At 38.8% G+C, this 15,719-nt stretch overlaps 1 protein-coding gene across 9 annotated transcripts in view; it reads right to left on the bottom strand.

The window, feature by feature from the left end:
• rc3h2 (ring finger and CCCH-type domains 2) overlaps window positions 1-15,719 on the bottom strand; it is a 113,583-nt gene that overhangs the window by 88,097 nt on the left and 9,767 nt on the right. For 3 of the 9 annotated variants that reach the window (XM_063073338.1, XM_063073329.1, XM_063073337.1), the window contains exon 2: window positions 6,024-6,109. The exons of 1 other annotated variant lie outside the window; for it this stretch is intronic. The gene's annotated coding sequence lies outside the window, so the exon portion shown is untranslated. Of the gene's footprint in view, window positions 1-6,023; window positions 6,110-7,201; window positions 7,327-9,572; window positions 10,348-15,719 lie in introns of those variants that run through there. 5 more of the 9 variants (XM_063073330.1, XM_063073335.1, XM_063073331.1 and 2 more) reach the window with 4 other exon arrangements.

The raw sequence follows: 15,719 nt of genomic DNA, 5'->3' as shown, positions 1-15,719 counted from the left end.
TATAATAACCGAGGAAGAATATTCATTTTTATAGTATTTATCCTTGAATTTAAACTTAAAAAGGGGATAAGATTCCATCTATGCATATCTGCTTTTATCTCTGAGATTAATGGCCCATAATTTACCTGTGACAGTGTTGAAAGATCCTTCGGCAGGGTTATTCCTAAATATTTTAATGATTTAGCTTCCCACTTAAGATCGTATGTATCCTGCAATTTTTTGGATGGTGTATAATTTAGGGACATAACCTGCGTTTTCTTTACATTTATTTTATAACCTGATATTTTCCCAAAGTCATCCAACAGTGTAAACAATCCTATAAATGATTTTTCTGGTTCACTCAGATAGACCAAAACATCATCTGCGAATAACGCCACTTTCTGTTCAATCCCTGCCACCTTGATACCTTTTACGATTTCGCTCTGTCTTATTAGTTGGGCAAGTGGTTCAATATATAGCGCAAAAAGGAGAGGAGAAATTGGGCATCACTGTCTAGTGCCTCTCTCTAAAATGAAGGAGTCAGAGAGGTCCCCATTTATCTTAATTCGGGCTGTTGGGCTGTCATACAGAGTCTGAATTACTTTAATAAACCTTTCTTCAAAGCCGAATCTTCCTAACACTCTGTATAGGAATGCCCAACTAACCGAATCAAAAGCTTTCTCAGCGTCCAATCCTACTACCATTGTCTCTGTCTCGTTCTTATTAACCTGTTCTAATATGTGCAGAGTTCTCCTTATGTTGTCCTGTGTTTGTCTTTGTTGAATAAATCCAGTCTGGTCTAAATGGATTAGGCCAGGTAAAAGCTTTTCCAATCTGCGCGCTAATATAGATGTAAATAGTTTGTAATCTAAATTAAGAACACTAATTGGCCGATAATTGCCACATTCTAGTTTATCTTTACCCTCTTTAGGAATAACTGAAATAATCGCTTCTCTCCAGGAAGGTGGAGTTTCTCCTCTCTGCAAGATCCAATTAAAGGTGTTAAGTAGTAATGAGGCTAACTGTGTCTTCAGGGACTTGTACCACTCTGAGGTAAACCCATCAGAACCCGGGGACTTTCCAGCCTTTAACCTAGAGATGGCCACGTTCAGTTCTTTGACAGTTACTGGTTCTAATAAACTTTCATTTTGTAAATCTGTAAGTTTAGGTAGATCTAAAAAATTCAATACACTGTCTATATAGGGCTCACTGGGGGCCCGGGGTTGGGAGTACAGCTCTCGATAATACGTTTCAAAACTCTCTTGAATTTTCCCTATTGTACTCTCCACAAGCTTTGTCTTTGGATTCTTTATTTTATGGATTGTATTGTCTGCTTGTTGTTTTCGTAATTTATATGCTAATAATCTAGCTGATTTACCTCCTACTTCATAATTCTTTTGTCTCAGGTAAAGAAAATTTCTTAGAGTTTCCAACGTATAAATATCATCAATTTCACTTTGCAATTTCCTAATTTCCTGTTTTCGATTTGAATTACTTTTGTTGCTATCTCCAACTTGAAGTTGTTTTAATTTTCCTTGAAGGTCTGCTAATTTTTGTGCATTGATTTTTTTCATGTGAGTAGTAATGGAAATAATTTTCCCTCTCAGTACAGCTTTCAATGTATCCCATAAAATCACTGGTGATGTTTCTCCCGTGTCATTAAGGTCTAGATATTCTTTGATTTCTCCCCTTAATCTCTCCATTACTTTTGGGTTATTAAGTATATGTGAGTTTAGCCTCCATAGTGTTTTCCTCATTTTCCTTTCCAGGATTAGAGACATAGAGACTGGGCTATGATCCGACAGATCAATTGTTGCAATATTACAGTTTTTTATCCTGAGTCTATCTGTATTAAAGATAAAGAAATAGTCTATCCTTGAATAGGCTGAATGAGGGAAAGAGTAATATGTATAATCTTTACTAGTAGGGTGTAATTCCCTCCAGACATCTATAATTCCCAACTCCTCCATCAATGAATTCACTTTCCGAGTCAGAGGTTTATTCTGAGTAACTATTCTTGAAGAATCTAATATAGGATTTAATCTAATATTAAAATCCCCTCCACAAATTACTACCCCTCGAGAACTGACCATTAGGTCAAAAATGTGTCTATAAAATGACCATTCACTACCTGGAGGAGCATAAACATTCAGCAATGTTATTTCTGTACCTTCTATTCTTCCTGTGATTTTTACAAATGTCCTTCTTTGTCTCTAGTCTCTGAAATATGTTCATAATTAAGAGTACTTGATATTAAAGTAGCTACCCCTCTTTTGTGACTCAATTTATATGATGAATAAAATACATGCTTAAAGCCCATTCTTTTTAATTTTCCATGTTCAGATTGGCTCATATGTGTTTCCTGGAGGAAAGCTATTTGTGCCCTCTCTTTTTTCAATTTAGACATAATCTTATTTCTTTTAATTGGATTCAAAACCCCATTAACATTATAGGAAATTATTTTTACCAATTCAGTTTGCATTTTTCTCTAGTAGAAAAAAAAGCACTCTCCTTTTCTAACCAAACAGTAAGCAATCCCTTCTCAACAGTAAACCAAGACATATAACCACACCCTAGACATTTCTGAACGTATAACATTTGAAAATTTTCCCCGACTTCCCACAGTGAGGCCTGAGCACCGACCCGCCTCAGTTCAGAGGGATAACCTCTATCTTCACCCTGTGTTAGAGGGCCCTCAGCAGTTTGAATAATCATAGAGAATTTTCTCCTGTTTATGTCTCGACCATATTGCTATCATTCAAGTTATTCCGCCTAGATTATTTTCAGTTACCAGTTTTCATTTTACTTTTAAGTCCGATTTACTCTTTTCAGTCATTTCTCTTAATCAATCTGTATTCTCTGTACATTCGCGTCTGAATATTTGCAGCTTTTCCTTGTAGTTTGACACTCTGGTTCGAGTGGAGCGTCCTCGCCCCACTAACTGCCACGACTTCTGCCGAATCCTCTCCAGTAGCGACTCCGGTTGGGTGATAACTTTAACAGGTAGTCCCCGGTCCGCCAGGTCCGACGTTGCCTCCTCCACCGTAGCGTAAGTTTTTGTCCCTTCGTCGTAAAAGACTCTCAGCCGAGCTGGATACAGGGTCTGGAATCTGATGTTGTTTTCCTTCAGAACTCTCCGTGTTTCCGTATATTCCTTCCGTCCGGCAAGAATCCCCGGTGCGTAGTCGTGGTCTAAACTGATTTTACAGTTGTTCCACATGAAACCTTTCTTTTGCCATGCTCTTTTAAGCACCTCTTCCTTCGTTCTGTAACTGAGAAATCTGATCAGAATCGATCTGGGCTGGGCGCCTGCCGGAGGCTGTGGTGCCAACGCACAGTGAGCCCTTTCTATCTGTAGGTCTTTTGCGGCCGGTATATCAAGGTTCTCTCTAAGCAGCTTCTCCACGAAGGGAATCATCAATCCGGGTTTACCTTCGGTTCCTTCGGGAACTCCGTAGATCCTCACATTTTCCCTTCTCGAGCGGCCTTCTTGATCTATTAGTTTCCACTGGAGTTGGTCTTGTAGCTTCAGCATTTCTGCTATCACCTCCTCTGCATTTTGTAGCTTCTCTTCAATTCCAACAATCCTCGCTTCGGCTTCATCTATCCGCGAGTTAGTTTTTACTATTTCTCCTTTAATATCTTCCAGCTGTTTGCTGTTATCTTGTCGGAACTCGCGAATCTCTCCGAGAATCAAAGACAAAGTCACCGATTTCCCCTCATTATCTCCGTCCTGGCTTGCCGTGGGAGAGCTAGGCCCTTCGCCTTGCTGCATCTCTTTATGTTTATCAGCTTTCAGAGCGGACTTTTTAATTCTTGTTCTTAGACATCATCCTTGCCCCTTTTATTAATATAGTTATGCAATATTAAGTATTTGCCTAAATTCGATTTTGGGGCAGTTTACCTTCTTTTTTGTCGAGAGACCTTTTCCTTACGCCGCCATTCCCTTGATGACCCCGAAGTCCCCTCTAATTTATATAGTTTTTAATCATTGCAATGTACTGGTACTGCAAAACAAATTTCATGACATATGCCAGTGATATTAAACCTGATTCAGATTGAAATTATATTGCCTCCAATCAAGAACCAAGATCAGTCTGACCAAAGTAATCCAGCTCAAGAAACTACATAATCCCCACACATTTGTGCATTTGAAGTCTGAGCCCCAAGTCATCATCAACTCTCCCAAGAGAATGACCCTTGCACGAAACATCCTTAAAACAAATAGGCCTGCCATCAATGCACAACACTGTTTTCTGACAACAAAGATCCTCAAGTCGCAGTGATAGCTCTTAATGTTTGCCTTCACTCCAAGCAAATTCACAGCAAAGGATTACAATCAGGACAGAGGAACTGACTGAAGGGATGGTCTTAAATTTGCCATGTAAAACTGCAGCATTCCTTCAATTCAAGAAAATTCTGGCTCATGACTGCATTAAGTTGAGAAACATTCAAGAAGGCATTGAACTTCACTGAGCCTTAAATCACTTCACTGGAAGCACACAAGCCCAGTAAAAACTTGAGGCTGCAGATCACATTGTAAACTCCACACAGAATCCCTATCTCAGCTTCAGCAGCCACTTCAGAACCTTGAGATTGCACAAATAAGGCCAGAAACAGACAGCTGCTTGCAAAAAGAGAAAAAGAATATGTAATAAAGCATAAAAGCAATAAATTGTCAAAATAAATGGATGATCAGAATCTAGCAAGAATGGATAGTAAATGACAAGAGGAAACATGCACACAATGTATATCATTCTTGAAAATCAATTTGCTGCAAACAATATTTGAATTTGATCCCAGACACAGTCAGTCATTTTACAATCTGAGGCTCAATGCCAGTTTGGAATACAATAATGACTTGGCAATATCTTTGTTTTCTTAATGACTACACCATCTTAAAAATTATAATTTGCAACTTAAGAATGAGACAGCAAATTTAACAGATTCAAAACAATGGTGAGAGAATAAAATGGGTTGAAAAAGTTTAGTCTCTCAAACTACAAGTTAACATTCATTAACTGTTTCAATACCTTATAGATCTAGCAAAAATTTACGTCATATACATTTGATAGCATAACTGAAAATATGGGAAAAGTATCATAAAAAGACGTATAATTTGTTAAAGGTTTTACAGCTAGATGAGTATTTTTAAAAATTAATAAACTATAGGGTGATGTTGCAGATCAACACAATTGGCAATAAGATGGAATGTAGTTAGACAAGTTTATGTTGAATGTAAACCATGATGGTAATAGTGAAAATCTACTCGAACAGTGGTCCCCAACCTCCGGGTCGCGGACCGATACATTGCCACGAAGAAAGCAGTGGTGCAGCGGTAGTTGGAACGCACCCAGCACATCTTTAAGAAAAAAACCGAAATAAACAAGCTAATTAATTGGGTGCCGCCCGGCACATAAATGTTGGCCCAGATCAGAGGCAATTGTGTCGCCTCTGATCTGGGCTGACATTTATGTGCCAGGCGGCACCCAATTAATTAGCTTGTTTATTTCGGTTTTTTTCTTAAAGATGTGCTGGGTGCGTTCCAACTACCGCTGCACCACTGCTTTCTTCGCGGCAATGTATCGGTCCGTGGCCCGGAAGTTGGGGACCACTGGTCTAGAACTATCAAAACATTGACAAAAGATTTCAGTGGAATTTTAAAAATGAGCAAACGAACATTTTAAAAAATATAATGTCAGGAAATATTTTTTCAACTCACTGCTGAGAAGCATAACAGATGTCCAAAACACAAATAAAACAAGTTTGATTGGTCTCTGAAGGAAATCAACAGGGACAACTCATCATTTTAATGATTTTTTCTATTCTTAACTTAAAACTAGAGCCTCTTCTCGCCTATCACTGGACAATCAACATATATCTGATTACTTCACACTAACAGAGAAAGTGGAGATGGGAAATGTTCTCTTGGTATGTTTCTAATAAACCGGATTTTAGGTGGCAGTTTCCTCACAATTAGGCCATCAGGCAGATCTTGAATAAGTACATTGGGGTGGAGGAAAATAAATGTGCTTGGACATCACCTGGGATTGGGTACAAAGTAGCACTGACCAAGTTTGGACCAGGTCTCCTTCCCATCTCCCTTCATCTGGGTCACAGGGTGCAAAATCTATGAGGAGGAAAGAAACATATTTAAAAGAGAAAGAAAATAACACTGCATGTTTTCAGAGATTGTTTGTTTCACAGTTTATTTGTAATATGCACCATATGTCAAAAGTATTTCTCTTCCTTGAATAGATAGTTAAAGTCACCCCTTTCCATTAGATTTGTATGCAACTACTTCCATCAATAGATGTACGTGGACAGAAGCTGAAGCTGCTGCAATAGTGTCAACACTGATATACTTTAAGAAAATAACTACAAAATAGAAGCAAATGGCTGCAGCCAGCAAACTCCCAACTGAAATATAGTGGGCTCTGGTTAACTGGGCCATTGGTTAATCAGGGCAGCCACTTATCTGGGGCAACTCTTAAAGAACAAAAATTAATTGAGAAAATAGCCAGAATTCCCTTTATTTATTTCGAACACTATACCACTTAATTGGGACAGGTGACTGTTGCTAAACAGTTTCTAACTAGCTTCAGACATGTGCATTTTTGTAGCTGTTGGACACCTCACCTTACTTAGAGCAATTTTTTAAAAAAATAGCATCTGTTGCATGTGTTTCTGTTCAAAAAGCAGTGATTTTTGTCACTGGTAGTTAATGAGAAATAAACAGTAAGACAATTCAGAACTGTTTTGCTCACTGCAGTTTTAAACATTCAGGCTAGGAGATGCCAGAAACATCCGGAAGTGAAAATTAAATGATTTCACTATTTCAACAAGTTAGTAATTACGAAGAGTTAGAAAACATACAGCACAATGCAGGCCCTTCGGCCCACAAAGCTGTGCCGAACATGGCCTTACCTTAGAACTACTTAGGCTTTACCCATACCCCTCTATTTTTCTAAGCTCCATGTAACCACCCAGGGGTATCTTAAAAGACCCTAACGTTTCTGCCTCCATCACCGCTGCCAGCAGCCCATTCCACGCACTCACCACCCTCTGCGTAAAAAACTTACCCCTGACATCTCCTCTGTACCTACTCCCAAGCACCTTAAAACTATGCCCTCTCGTGCTAGCCATTTCAGCTTTGGGGAAAAGCCTCTGACTATCCACACGATCAATGCCTCTCATTATCTTGTACACCTCTATCAGTCACCTCTCATCCTCCGTCGCTCCAAGGAGAAAAGGCTGAGTTCACCATTCTCATATGGCATGCTCCCCAATCCAGGCAACATCCTTGTAAATCTCTTCTCCATCCTTTCTATGGTTTCCATGTCCTTCCTGTAGTGAGGCAACCAGAAATGAGCACAGTACTCCAAGTGGGATCTGACCAGGGTCCTATATAGCTGCAACATTACCTCTCGTCTCTTAAACTCAATCCCACGATTGATGAAGGCCAATGCACCGTATGCCTTCTTAACCACAGAGTCAACCTGCAGTTAAGGAATGTTTGAAGGTATCAACAATCATCTTGAATGTTACAATGAAAATGCAGATTTGGAGAACGCAATCATCAACAACATTGTATGAAGGCAGTCCATTATCTGCACTAGCTGCCTGTGCTGATTTTGTTCATTTAGAGTGAATCAAAAGAACATGGCATCAAACACCAGATGATTCTTCCATCGATAACTATTTGGAACTAATACATTTTTATAGTACTCCAGTAGTATTGATAGTGTTCTAATTTGTTATGTATTTCATTTAAATACATAATTACTCAGTTAAAAGATAGTTTGTCTTTTTATAACTTTTTAACTATTTCCATGAAATTTTGGCTAATTGAGGAATTAAAAAGTTAACTGGACCAAAATGTGTTAGTCCCAGTGTGTCCCAATTAACCAGAATTCACTATACCTTTATTCTGGTTGTAGAAAGGAAATGTCTCAGTTTGGACCAAACATACAAAGGGAATTCTGGCTATTTTGTCAATTGTTTTTGTTCTTTAAGAGTTGCCCCAGAAAATCAGTGCTGAAATGTATTGAAAACTGTCCACTTATTAGTAGCCTTTATGAGGCCAATAAGATTGATAGTACGGTGCTATATCATGGAGTTTATTGATACGGTTCTTAATTGTCGCTGTTGAATCAATTGCACAATAGGTAAATCTTTGCTTTGTCAGCCTTTTCAACCACACTGCAACATCTGACATACTGCACTTGATCACACCATCCTCATACTTCATCGTTGCTCCCTAGTACAGGGGTAAGCAACCTTAAGCACAAATGATTTTCTAGCATATGTTATTCATTAATTTGAGGCAAAACATAACTAGATGTATCTAAGTGGATATTTCCCATATTTCAAGTTGTTTTTATGGCATTTATCTGGCCCACCGTCTGCTCGTTAATACGCGATCCAGCCCACAGAGGCAAAAAGGTTGCCGACCCCTGCCCTAGTAGGACCTCATTCACCCAGTTAAATTGTTAACTACCACAGTATTATCCCAGGAGGAAATTCCTTTCCCATGCTCACATTTGTTTATCAATGAACAGTATTGATCCTTCTCCAGCACATATACATGCTGTCTTTGGTAACATCATTCCATCTCCTCTAATAATTACACCTATCCCTGCCTCAGCTCTTCCATTTCAGAAACCTTTATCTCTCCGTTTATTACCTTTATGACTGACTATTCTAACGTGCTTTAATGACACTCTAGCTTATCCAAAACTCTGTTGTTCATGTACTAACCCACTCCATACCTTTCACCTTTTACCTATACAGTACCTGCTTAAGTACACTCTCACTTAAGCAATGGGCTTGACAAAGATTAAATGTAGTTCCCATATGCAATACAAATTCAACATGAATAATCAAAAGATCAATGCAGAATGCCGTGTTAAAGAAACTGAATGAAAGGAAAATCTAGAAATGGTTATTAGATGATGACAGCATCATTTCATCTTACAAACAGAATGACAAAGTACAACTATAAAGTTTTACACTGTTGAATTTTTAAGGAAAAAGTGTAGGAAAAGATTGTGTAGAAACTCAATTTCAGAATTTGAATCAAGTTTATTATCACTGGCATACATTATGAAATTTGTTGGTTTTATGGTGGTAGTAGAGTGCAAGGCATAAAAAAATTACAACAAGTTATAATAAAAAAAATTAATAGTGCAAAAGAGGAATAGCAAGGTTATGGTCATGGATCATTCAGAATTCTGATGGCAGAGGGGTAGAAGTTGTGTGGGTCTTCATGCTCCTGTACCTCATTCTTGGGTATAATAATGAGAAGAGGGCATGTCCTGGATGGTGGAAGAGTTGTTGCCATGATGGGGCTGGCTGAGTCTGCAACTCTCCTCAGGCTCTTTAGATCCTGGGCAGTGGCCCCTCTGTTCCAGGCTGTGATACAAACAGAATGCTCTTCACCGTGCATTTGCCATCTTTGGTGACATACTAAATCTCTTCAAAGTCCTAACGAAGTATAGCAACTGGCATGCCTTCTTCATGATTGCATCAATAAATTGGTTACAGGATAGACTTTTTGAGATGCTGACACCAAGGAGCATGAAACTGCTCACCTTTTCTACTGCTGACTCCATAATCTGGTTTTGCATGTGTTCTCTCACGTTCCCCTTCCTGATCCACAATAGTTCCCTGGTCTTGCTGATGTTGAGTGCAAGGTTGTTGTTGTGACACCACTTGACCAGCTGATCTATTTCATTCCGTACGCCTCATCATCACCAGTTGAGATTCTACCAATAACAGTGGTGTCATCACCAAAGTTATAGATGGAGCTTGAGCTGTGCCTAGCCACACAGACATAAGTGTAAAAGAGAGTACAACAATGGACAATCTTGAGGTGTACCTGTGTTGTAGCCCAGACCATAAGTACATTATTACAAAAAAAAACAACATACTGCAATTAATGCTTGAAGTAATGTACATTTTTTTAAAAATCCATTCTTGGAATAAAACATCCAGGGAAAATAAAATAATCCCTTTTGCATTTCACTTAGTCTTCAAAACAACCACAAGTGTGTTAATTGAGAAACATCAAAGGGTATACGAGTTTTCTGTGGTTTACAAATCAACTAAAATCAAAACAGATCAGAAATAGTATATTTCTAATAATAGCAGAAGACTCCCACTTCTTGGGAGTCTTTTTAACACACTGAAAGCAATCTATTACCTATTCAGAAGATTTTTTAAAATAATAACACCCATCAACTCCCCTTGATTCTTTTTGCCGCCACACTAAGGGATAATTTACAGTGGCCAGTTCAATGCTAGTTGTACTGTCACAATTATGTATCGAGAATGTAAAATGTACAGCGGCATGCAAAAGTTTGGGCACCCCGGTCAAAATTTCTGTTACTGTGAATAGTTAAGTGAATAGAAGATGAACTGATCTCCAGAAGTCATAAAGTTAAAGGTGAAACATTCTTTTCAACATTTTAAGCAAGATTAGTGTATTATTTTTGTCTTGTACAATTTTAGAGTGAAAAAAGGAAAGGAGCACCATGCAAAAGTTTGGGCACCCCAAGAGATTTGAGCTCTCAAGATAACTTTTAGCAAGGTCTCAGACCTTAATTAGCTTGTTAGGGCTATGGCTTGTTCATAATCATCGTTAGGAAAGGCCAGGTGATGCAAATTTCAAAGCTTTATAAATACCCTGACTCCTCAAACCTTGCCCCAACAATCAACAGCCATGGGCTCCTCTAAGCAGCTGCCTAGCATGCTGAAAATTAAATGATGCCCACAAAGCAGAAGGCTATAAGAAGGTAGTAAAGCGTCTTCAGGTAGCCGTTTCCTCAGTTCGTAATGTAATTAAGAAGTGACAGTTAACAGGAATGGTGGAGGTCAAGTTGAGGTCTGGAAGAGAACTGTTTGTAGGATTGCTAGAAAGGCAAATCAAAACCCCCGTTTGACTGCAAAAGACCTTCAGGAAGATTTAGCAGACTCTGGAGCGGTGGTACACTGTTCTACAGTGCAGCAACACCTACACAAATATGACCTTCATGGAAGAGTCAACAGAAGAAAACCTTTCCTGTGTCCTCACCACAAAATTCAGCGTCAGAAGTTTGCAAAGGAACATCTAAACAAGCCTAATGCATTTTGGAAACAAGTCCTGTGGACTGATGAAGTTAAAATAGAACTTTTTGGCCGCAATGAGCAAAGGTATGTTTGGAGAAAAAAGGGTACAGAATTTCATGAAAAGAACACCTCTCCAACTGATAAGCACGGGGGTGGATCGATCATGCTTTGGGCTTGTGTTGCAGCCACTGGCACAGGGAACATTTCACTGGTAGAGGGAAGAATGAATTCAATTAAATACCAGAAAATTCTAGAAGAAAACATCACACCGTCTGTAAGAAAAGCTGAAGGTGAAAAGAGGATGGCTTCTACAACAGGATAATGATCCTAAACACACCTCAAAATCTACAATGGACTACCTCAAGAGGTGCAAGCTGAAGGTTTTGCCATGGCCTTCACAGTCCCCCAACCTAAACATCATCGAAAGTCTGTCGATAGACCTCAAAAGAGCAGTGCATGCAAGACGGCCCAAGAATCTCACAGAACTAGAAGCCTTTTGCAAGGAAGAATGGGTGAAAATCCCTCAAACAAGAACTGAAAGACTCTTAGCTGGCTACAGAAAGCGTTTACAAACTGTTATACTTGCCAAAGGGGGTGTTACTAAGTACTGACCATGCAGGGTGCCCAAACTTTTGCTTTGGGCCGTTTTCCTTTTCTGTTATTTTGAAACTGTAAAAAATGGAAATAAGAAAGTAATCTTGCTTAAAATATTAAATAAATATGTCATCTTTAACTTTATGCCTTTTGGAAATCAGGTAATCTTTTACTCACTTAGCTATTCACAGCAACAGAAATTTTGACCGGGGTACCCAAACTTTTGCATGTCACTGTAACACATTCCTTTGACGCAAGAGGTGCCCTGCCCTGATGAAAGCTACAATTATTACTAAGCAACCCAGTGTTTTATATGCATAGAAAGGTAAAATATATTATATATACTAAGGCAAACGTTTGACTACTTCTGCCGTCTTTTTTTCAATCCCGATCCGTGGTAACCTACGCACATCCTCCCGTATACTTTAAATCATCTCTAGATTACTTATAATACCTAATACAATGTAAATGCTATGTAAATAGTTGTTATGCCGTATTGTTTAGGGAATAATGACAAGAAAAAAAAAGTCTGAACATGCTCAAACAACAAGTGCTGGAGAGGAAACTTCCGGGTTTTCCCGATCCACGGTTGGTTGAATCCGCGCATGCGAAACCTGCGGATAAGGAGGGCCGACTGTAGTAGGCAACTGGAAGCTGAGATTCCCATGTAACTGTAGGAAGTACAATATTTATTCTTCTTCCAACTTTTGCCTTTCCAACATTCAGGGATTCAAACAGTCTTTGCAGGTGAAGCAATGATTTACATGCACTTCTTACAATCTAGTGTACTGTATTATATTTTGTCCTCACTGTGCCCTTCTCTACAACAGAGAAACCAAAAACAGAGCAACTGTGTTCAGTGTGCACCAGTGACACGTCCAGTGCCTAATTTAAATTTACCACCCAATTTCCAATCCAAATGCAAGCTTCATATAGCTAACAGAAATACAGTCTTCACAAACCTGCAGTGATTAATACTCTAATAGCAGGTTCACTTTGACAAGATGCCAGAAATAGACTAGATTATATTTCTGCCAATAGCAGGGTATATTCTGTCTACATTACAGATGGTCCTCACAGAAAATTCAAAAAATTTACAGCAAAGCAGGCCTTTTGGCCCAGCATAAAAGAACAGCTCTGCCTAATCCCATCTGAAAGCACTATGACTATAGCACTACAGCTCTTCATGTAAAAATAGTATCTGTACAGTATGTGTATTTGAAAACTTTTCCCTTGACACCCTATCAAATTATGACAATCCTCTGAGTGAATCCCCTCTAAACCCCATACCCTTCACTACTATATTTTGTTGTCTTGTGTCAGCACTCTAAAATTTAAGCTTTATAGCTTTTGGGCTTTTCCAAGGAAAATGTGTAGAATTCAAAGGCCCTAGCTCCCTCAGTTTCAAGAAAATAACCTGTTAATATTCTTGTCACTGGCAAGAGAAAATCTGCAGATGCTGGAAATCCAAGAAACACACACAAAATGCAAGGGGAACTCAGCTGGCTAGGCAGCATCAAGGGAAAAGAGTACAGTTGACATTTCAGGCCAAGACCCTTTTCCATCGATGCTGCCTGGCCTGCTGAGATCCTCCAGCATTTTTGTGTATGTTGCTGTGAATATTCCTCATAGGTTCTATATTCCAGCCCTGACAACATTTTATAACAGTTTCTTTAACTTCTCCAATATAATTATATCCTTACTGTAAAGTACTGACCAGAACCATATATTATATTCAAGATGTGGTCCATTATTACCTACATCATCTCATTGCACTAATATTCTTTGCCACAGGTAACAAAATATCCTTTACAGTCTTTAGAACTATTGTACTGAGTTTAATCTTCAAGGACTCAACAATCAACATCCCTAGATTGAATCTCACCTGCTAGGTACTACAACTGAAATGTCATCAAATGTTTTGGTTGTCATACTACAGGAAGGACATGATTGCCCTGCAGTGAACACTGGGGAGATTCAACAGGATGTTGTTTGGAATTGAGTGAAAAAAGCTAGGTAAGTTTTACTTGGAATGGAAGCAGCTGATGTAAGACCCAATAAAAGGAACAAAATGAGGGGCATAAACAGGGCCCACAGTAAGAGTGAAGGTCTAGATTAACAGAGCATAGATTTAGAATATGGGGTAAGAAGGTTACAGGAGATCTGATATTGTTTTAAAAATCCAATCTGGAATTTAGAACACACTACTGATGTAAGAGTGGGGAGCAGGCACTCTCACAACATTTCACACTCAACTCTCATACTCAAAATTCAGAGATAGCTTCTTCCCCCTGCCAGATTTCTGAATGGACACTAAACCTATGACTACTACCTTACTCTTTTTCCCCCCTCTTTTCTGCACTACTTAATTAATTTAACATTTTAATATACAGTATATATACTTCATACGGTAATTTCATTTTTATTATGTATTGCAATGTGCTGCTGTTAACAAGAAATTTCACATTTGCCACTGATATCAAACCTGATTCTGATTCTGAAAACATTTGTATGAATCTATGACTTATTCTTGGTAGAATTCATCCTCTAAGCAAAAACTGATCAACTTCCTCAAAGACCTGGTCATTTCAATAATATCACCTCATGTTCTTCTGAATGCCAGAGAACAATAGCCCCACCTACCTAAAATCTCCTCACTAAGTCCATTCAGCCTACATCAGCTCATAAAAATAAGTGCGAGAGGTGTGGAAATGGAGGCAAAAATAACAAGGGCATAATGAAGGATTTGTTTAAAAAAAAAATTTTAACCAGAAATTTCTAGCACAACCAAAATAAAATACAAGACCATGCAAGTTAGAATAAAAGAAGAAATAAAACAGGCCAAGTCAATAATTCCCATGTGGTGGCACAGGCAATTATAGAAAGACATGAAATGGCAACAAGAGACAAAATCTAATAGGAATTTTTAATTTTAGAATGTACTCTTATGTACCATGCTCATAAAAATTGTGATTAACTGTAAAAAATACATCTAATTTCATTAATACTATAAATATGGACAAGTGACTATTTTCCAAGATATTAGCTCAGAAGTAGCAAGAAAATAGAAACCTTTTGTTATGCATATACACAAAGTTTGGAGTTGGAAATGTAATAAATCACAATATTCTTAATATATTGAAATGTAAACACATGCTGATCACACATGCATGTGCAGAGAAAAGAAGCTGGGTGGTCTGAGTGTTGTTTCCCTCCAGAGCTACAGCAAGTCCAACTTTCAAAACTTTGATCTGCTTTCTGCCAGGAGCGCTAAGTGGTTGATATTGGACATGACAGCAGTCTACAACCAAGTGCAGCAAGACCTGGAGACTATCCAGATCCAGACTAAGAGGGAAGCAATAACTACATGCCACACAAGTGGCTAGCAATGGTGATCACTACTAAGGGAAATCCAGTTTATTACTCTCCTGATATTCAATATTATCATCATTACCAAAATCTCTCACCATCAATATCCTGCTGATTACCACTGATGAGACATTGAAATAAACTCCACCGTGGATAGATGCGAAAGGAGGGTTGGGCATCAGGCTAGCAACCCTTTCACGTAAAAACCCAGAGCCACAGAAATGTCAACAGAAGCTCCAAAGATCTCATCCCTGGGAGAGCAAGGATTTTCACCTAGAAGACATATGTAGTTACGTGGTGAAAGGAGAAGCCTCAGGACTGATCAACCTTCCACGCAGGACAGAGAACTCTGGTGAGCAGCTGTCGGTAGCCTAAGCCCTGCTGGGCTTAAGAAGACGCTCAAATGAAGTAGCCATTTCAACACAAGAGAAGGTCAGAACCTAGGAACCCTGTGGGAAGTAACTTATCTCCTATCTCCCTAAAATATGCCCATCATCTACAAAGCTCAAATCAAGAGTATGATGGATTTACCATGGATGAGAACAACTTCAACAACATTTCAAGCAGCTCGGCATGATACAGGACACAAAAGCCTGATTGACAGGCATCCCATCCACAACCATTCACTCATTCTGCCTCTTAACACACAGTAGCAACAGTCTGTACCA

This window comes from Mobula hypostoma, chromosome 21 (assembly GCF_963921235.1).
Source record: "Mobula hypostoma chromosome 21, sMobHyp1.1, whole genome shotgun sequence".
Classification (NCBI taxonomy): domain Eukaryota; kingdom Metazoa; phylum Chordata; class Chondrichthyes; order Myliobatiformes; family Myliobatidae; genus Mobula; species Mobula hypostoma.
The sequence above is the reverse complement of the archived record's forward strand: the minus strand, read 5'-3'. Positions and strand labels throughout refer to the sequence as shown.